Here is a 6,135-nt window from a genome sequence, read left to right as displayed (position 1 = left end):
GGAACTTGTGTCGGATATTCTTGCTGACTTGGATTAGCAGCAACTGCTGCTATGTGAGTGTTATGCCATCATTCTTAGTAAGGTCCCATGGTGACTCTTGCCATAGGTTATCGCTGGCCACTCCAGAACAGTCCAGTGTTTATTCTTGAATCATTACTGGGTGCTTCTGGGTGTGTGTTTGGGGTCATTATCCTGCTGGAAGACCCACGACCTTCAACGGAGACCCAGTTTCTGGACACTGGGTTGATGTTAGAGGAATTACATTTGTTTATGTTTTAATTAACCAATTCAATTAAACACTCTGCCCACTTCTAAGAATTTGTAAGACACTTATTTGCATAAAATGGACAGAGACCAGTATCAAAAACAATCAGCAGCGTGTATTCTCGAGAGTACTGAACGTGATACAATTTACAACAGGTTATAAACTGAAAATGACGTCATTAGGTTTCAAACTGTCCCGTCCCTCCCCCACTCCGGTACAATGGCAGTATAGTTCTCAAGCCTTCCTACATCGACCCCCAACAGTATAGATAATTTATGACCGGGCCAAGGCCTTCCTGTGTAGATAAGCATTCTAGCCAGTCTGACGATAAGTTCATTCATTTCTACCAAGGAACAGACAGTCATTGTTCTAATTCTTGATTATATTTACACACATTATATTCAGTACTAGGATTAAAAGAAAATTCATACATCTTTACAGTAACATAATAGTATTCTGATTAGTCAGTCCTGATTGAAATGTATACATAATTAGTCATTATTGATCCCCATTAGTTCCTGCCAAGGCAGCAGCTACTCTTCCTGGGGATTATTATGGATCCCCATTAGTTCCTGCCAAGGCAGCAGCTACTCTTCCTGGGGTTTATTATGGATCCCCATTAGTTCCTGCCAAGGCAGCAGCTACTCTTCCTGGGGTTTATTATGGATCCCCATTAGTTCCTGCCAAGGCAGCAGCTCCTCTTCCTGTGGTTTATTATGGATCCCCATTAGTTCCTGCCAAGGCAACAGCTACTCTTCCTGGGGTTTATTATGGATCCCCATTAGTTCCTGCCAAGGCAGCAGCTACTCTTCCTGGGGTTTATTATGGATCCCCATTAGTTCCTGCCAAGGCAGCAGCTACTCTTCCTGGGGTTTATTATGGATCCCCATTAGTTCCTGCCAAGGCAGCAGCTACTCTTCCTGGGGTTTATTATGGATCCCCATTAGTTCCTGCCGAGGCAGCAGCTACTCTTCCTGGGGTTTATTATGGATCCCCATTAGTTCCTACCGAGGCAGCAGCTACTCTTCCTGGGGTTTATTATGGATCCCCATTAGTTGCTGCCAAGGCAGCAGCTACTCTTCCTGGGGTTTATTATAGATCCCCAGAGGGGCCCAACACAACGACCCTCCTTCTACAGTCCTCTCTCACACAGAGGGGCCCACCACAATGACCCTCCTACTTCAGTCCTATCTCCCACAGAGGGGCCCACCACAACGACCCTCCTACAACAGTCCTCTCTCACACAGAGGGGCCCACCACAACGACCCTCCTACTACAGTCCTATCTCACACAGAGGGGCCCACCACAACGACCCTCCTACTACAGTCCTCTCTCACACAGAGGGGCCCACCACAACGACCCTCCTACTACAGTCCTATCTCACACAGAGGGGCCCACCCCAACGACCCTCTTACTACAGTCCTATTTCACACAGAGGGGCCCACCACAACGACCCTCTTACTACAGTCCTATCTCACACAGAGGGGCCCACCCCAACGACCCTCCTACTACAGTCCTATCTCACACAGAGGGGCCCACCACAACGACCCTCCTAATACAGTCCTATCTCACACAGAGGGGCCCACCCCAACGACCCTCCTACTACAGTCCTATCTCACACAGAGGGGCCAACCACAACAGCCCTCTTACTACAGTCCTCTCATACACAAACACTTCCACGCCCACCAAGGTTCTAGCATCAGACAGGACCATGACGACACCAGTGAGAGGAACCAATTCAGTTCCTGCTTAGCAACAGAGATGTACTGGTTGTCTTGATGTGTGAGGAGTTGACTCAGCCTAGCAGGAGGTTATAAATATATGTGCTTGTGTAATCATATCTTTGCAGCTCTATGACCCAGTGGGTGAATAAACTTGCTTTGAGCTTTTCCTCGTCGTCCATTTGAGATTCTACTCTGTTTGTTCAGAACCTAACTCTATCTAGGACATCGTTTAGGGACTATGGTGTCGTACTTATTCTACCACTGGTTCTGGTTTAAAGACATTGTGATGTAATGCCATACATTGTAAAAGAAAAGTGACACTTGAGGACATCATGGCAAAATTTCATGTGGGAGATCCTACTACAGATATCCTTCCACTGATATCCTACTACAGATATCCTTCCACTGATATCCTACTACAGATATCCTTCCTGATATCCTACTACAGATATCCTTCCACTGAGATCCTACTACAGATTTCCTTCCACTGAGATCCTACAACAGATATCCTTCCACTGACATCCTACTTCAGATATCCTTCCACTGATTTCTGTCTCCCCTCCCCATTCCCACTAGTAAAGGTGTATTATTATAATGCTCCTCCTCCCCATAGTAAAGGTGTGTTATTATAATGCTCCTCCTCCCACCTAGTAAAGGTGTGTTATTATAATGCTCCTCCTCCCCCTAATAAAGGTGTGTTATTATAATGCTCCTCCTCCCACCTAGTAAAGCTGTGTTATTATAATGCTCCTCCTCCCCCCTAGTAAAGGTGTGTTATAATGCTCCTCCTCCCCCTAGTAAAGGTGTGTTATTATAATGCTCCTCCTCCCCCCTAGTAAAGGTGTGTTATAATGCTCCTCCTCCCCCTAGTAAAGGTGTGTTATAATGCTCCTCCTCCCCCCTAGTAAAGGTGTGTTATAATGCTCCTCCTCCCCTAGTAAAGGTGTGTTATAATGTTCCTCCTCCCCCTAGTAAAGGTGTGTTATAATGCTCCTCCTCCCCCCTAGTAAAGGTGTGTTATAATGCTCCTCCTCCCCCTAGTAAAGGTGTGTTATAATGCTCCTTCTCCCGCTAGTAAAGGTATGTTATTATAATGCTCCTCCCCCTAGTAAAGGTGTGTTGTTATAATGCTCCTCCCCCTAGTAAAGGTGTGGTATTATAATGCGCCTCCTCCCACCTAGTAAAGGTGTGTTATTATAATGCTCCTCCCCCCTAGTAAAGGTGTGTTATTATAATGCTCCTCCCCCCTAGTAAAGGTGTGTTATTATAATGCTCCTCCCCCCTAGTAAAGGTGTGTTATTATAATGCTCCTCCCCCCTAGTAAAGGTGTGTTATTATAATGCTCCTCCTCCCTCTAGCAAAGGTCTGTTATTATAATGCTCCTCCTCCCCCCTAGTAAAGGTGTGTTATTATAATGCTCCTCCTCCCCCTAGTAAAGGTGTGTTATTATAATGCTCCTCCCCCTAGTAAAGGTGTGTTATTATAATGCTCCTCCTCCCTAGTGAAGGTGTGTTATTATAATGCTCCTCCTCCCCCCTAGTAAAGGTGTGTTATTATAATGCTCCTCCTCCCCCTAGTAAAGGTGTGTTATAATGTTCCTCCTCCCCCTAGTAAAGGTGTGTTATAATGCTCCTCCTCCCCCCTAGTAAAGGTGTGTTATAATGCTCCTCCTCCCCCTAGTAAAGGTGTGTTATAATGCTCCTCCTCCCCCTAGTAAAGGTGTGTTATAATGCTCCTCCTCCCCCCTAGTAAAGGTGTGTTATAATGCTCCTCCCCCCTAGTAAAGGTGTGTTATTATAATGCTCCTCCCCCCTAGTAAAGGTGTGTTATTATAATGCTCCTACTCCCCCCTAGTAAAGGTGTGTTATAATGCTCCTCCTCCCCCTAGTAAAGGTGTGTTATAATGCTCCTCCTCCCCCCTAGTAAAGGTGTGTTATAATGCTCCTCCTCCCCCTAGTAAAGGTGTGTTATAATGTTCCTCCTCCCCCTAGTAAAGGTGTGTTATAATGCTCCTCCTCCCCCCTAGTAAAGGTGTGTTATAATGCTCCTCCTCCCCCTAGTAAAGGTGTGTTATAATGTTCCTCCTCCCCCTAGTAAAGGTGTGTTATAATGCTCCTCCTCCCCCCTAGTAAAGGTGTGTTATAATGCTCCTCCTCCCCCTAGTAAAGGTGTGTTATAATGCTCCTTCTCCCGCTAGTAAAGGTGTGTTATTATAATGCTCCTCCCCCCTAGTAAAGGTGTGTTATTATAATGCTCCTCCCCCCTAGTAAAGGTGTGTTATTATAATGCTCCTCCTCCCTCTAGCAAAGGTGTGTTATTATAATGCTCCTCCTCCACCCTAGTAAAGGTGTGTTATTATAATGCTCCTCCTCCCCCTAGTAAAGGTGTGTTATTATAATGCTCCTCCCCCCTAGTAAAGATGTGTTATTATAATGCTCCTCCCCACTAGTAAAGGTGTGTTATTATAATGCTCCTCCCCCTAGTAAAGGTGTGTTATTATAATGCTCATCCTCCCTAGTGAAGGTGTGTTATTATAATGCTCCTCCTCCCCCCTAGTAAAGGTGTGTTATTATAATGCTCCTCCTCCCCCTAGTAAAGGTGTGTTATTATAATGCTCCTCCCCCTAGTAAAGGTGTGTAATAATGCTCCTCCCCCCTAGTAAAGGTGTATTATTATAATGCTCCTCCTCCCCTCTAGTACAGGTGTGTTATAATGATCCTCCTCCCCCCTAGTAAAGGTGTGTTATTATAATGCTCCTCCTCCCACCTAGTAAAGGTGTGTTATTATAATGCTCCTCCCCCCTAGTAAAGGTGTATTATTATAATGCTCCTCCTCCCCCCTAGTAAAGGTGTGTTATAATGCTCCTCCTCCCCCTAGTAAAGGTGTGTTATTATAATGCTCCTCCTCCCCCTAGTAAAGGTGTGTTATTATAATGCTCCTCCTCCCCCTAGTAAAGGTGTGTTATTATAATGCTCCTCCTCCCAACTAGTAAAGGTGTGTTATTATAATGCTCCTCCTCCCCCCTACCAAAGGTGTTATTATAATGCTCCTCCCCCTAGTAAAGGTGTGTTATAATGCTCCTCCTCCCCCTAGTAAAGGTGTGTTATTATAATGCTCCTCCTCCCCCTAGTAAAGGTGTATTATTATAATGCTCCTCCTCCCCCTAGTAAAGGTGTGTTATTATAATGCTCCTCCACCCCCCTAGTAAAGGTGTGTTATTATAATGCTCCTCCTCCCCCTAGTAAAGGTGTGTTATTATAATGCTCCTCCTCCCACCTAGTAAAGGTGTGTTATTATAATGCTCCTCCCACTTTTAAAGGTGTGTTATTATAATGCTCCTCCCCCCCCAGTAAAGGTGTATAATGCTCCTCCTCCCCACTCGTAAAGGTGTGTTATAATGCTCCTCCTACCCCCTAGTAAAGGTGTGTTATAATGCTCCTCCCCCCTAGTAAAGGTGTATTATTATAATGCTCCTCCTCCCCTCTAGTACAGGTGTGTTATAATGCTCCTCCTCCCCCTTAGTAAAGGTGTGTTATTATAATGCTCCCCCCCCTAGTAAAGGTGTGTTATTATAATGCTCCTCCTCCCACCTAGTAAAGGTGTGTTATTATAATGCTCCTCCTCCCCCTAGTAAATGTGTGTTATTATAATGCTCCTCCCCCCTAGTAAAGGTGTGTTATTATAATGCTCCTCCCCCCTAGTAAAGGTGTGTTATTATAATGCTCCTCCTCCCTCTAGCAAAGGTGTGTTATTATAATGCTCCTCCTCCCCCCTAGTAAAGGTGTGTTATTATAATGCTCCTCCTCCCCCTAGTAAAGGTGTGTTATTATAATGCTCCTCCCCCCTAGTAAAGATGTGTTATTATAATGCTCCTCCCCACTAGTAAAGGTGTGTTATTATAATGCTCCTCCCCCTAGTAAAGGTGTGTTATTATAATGCTCATCCTCCCTAGTGAAGGTGTGTTATTATAATGCTCCTCCTCCCCCCTAGTAAAGGTGTGTTATTATAATGCTCCTCCCCCTAGTAAAGGTGTGTAATAATGCTCCTCCCCCCTAGTAAAGGTGTATTATTATAATGCTCCTCCTCCCCTCTAGTACAGGTGTGTTATAATGATCCTCCTCCCCCCTAGTAAAGGTGTGTTATTAT

Source organism: Oncorhynchus mykiss, chromosome 4 (assembly GCF_057628025.1).
Source record: "Oncorhynchus mykiss isolate SJ-2025 chromosome 4, ASM5762802v1, whole genome shotgun sequence".
Lineage (NCBI taxonomy): Eukaryota > Metazoa > Chordata > Actinopteri > Salmoniformes > Salmonidae > Oncorhynchus > Oncorhynchus mykiss.
Note: the sequence above shows the minus strand (reverse complement) of the source record.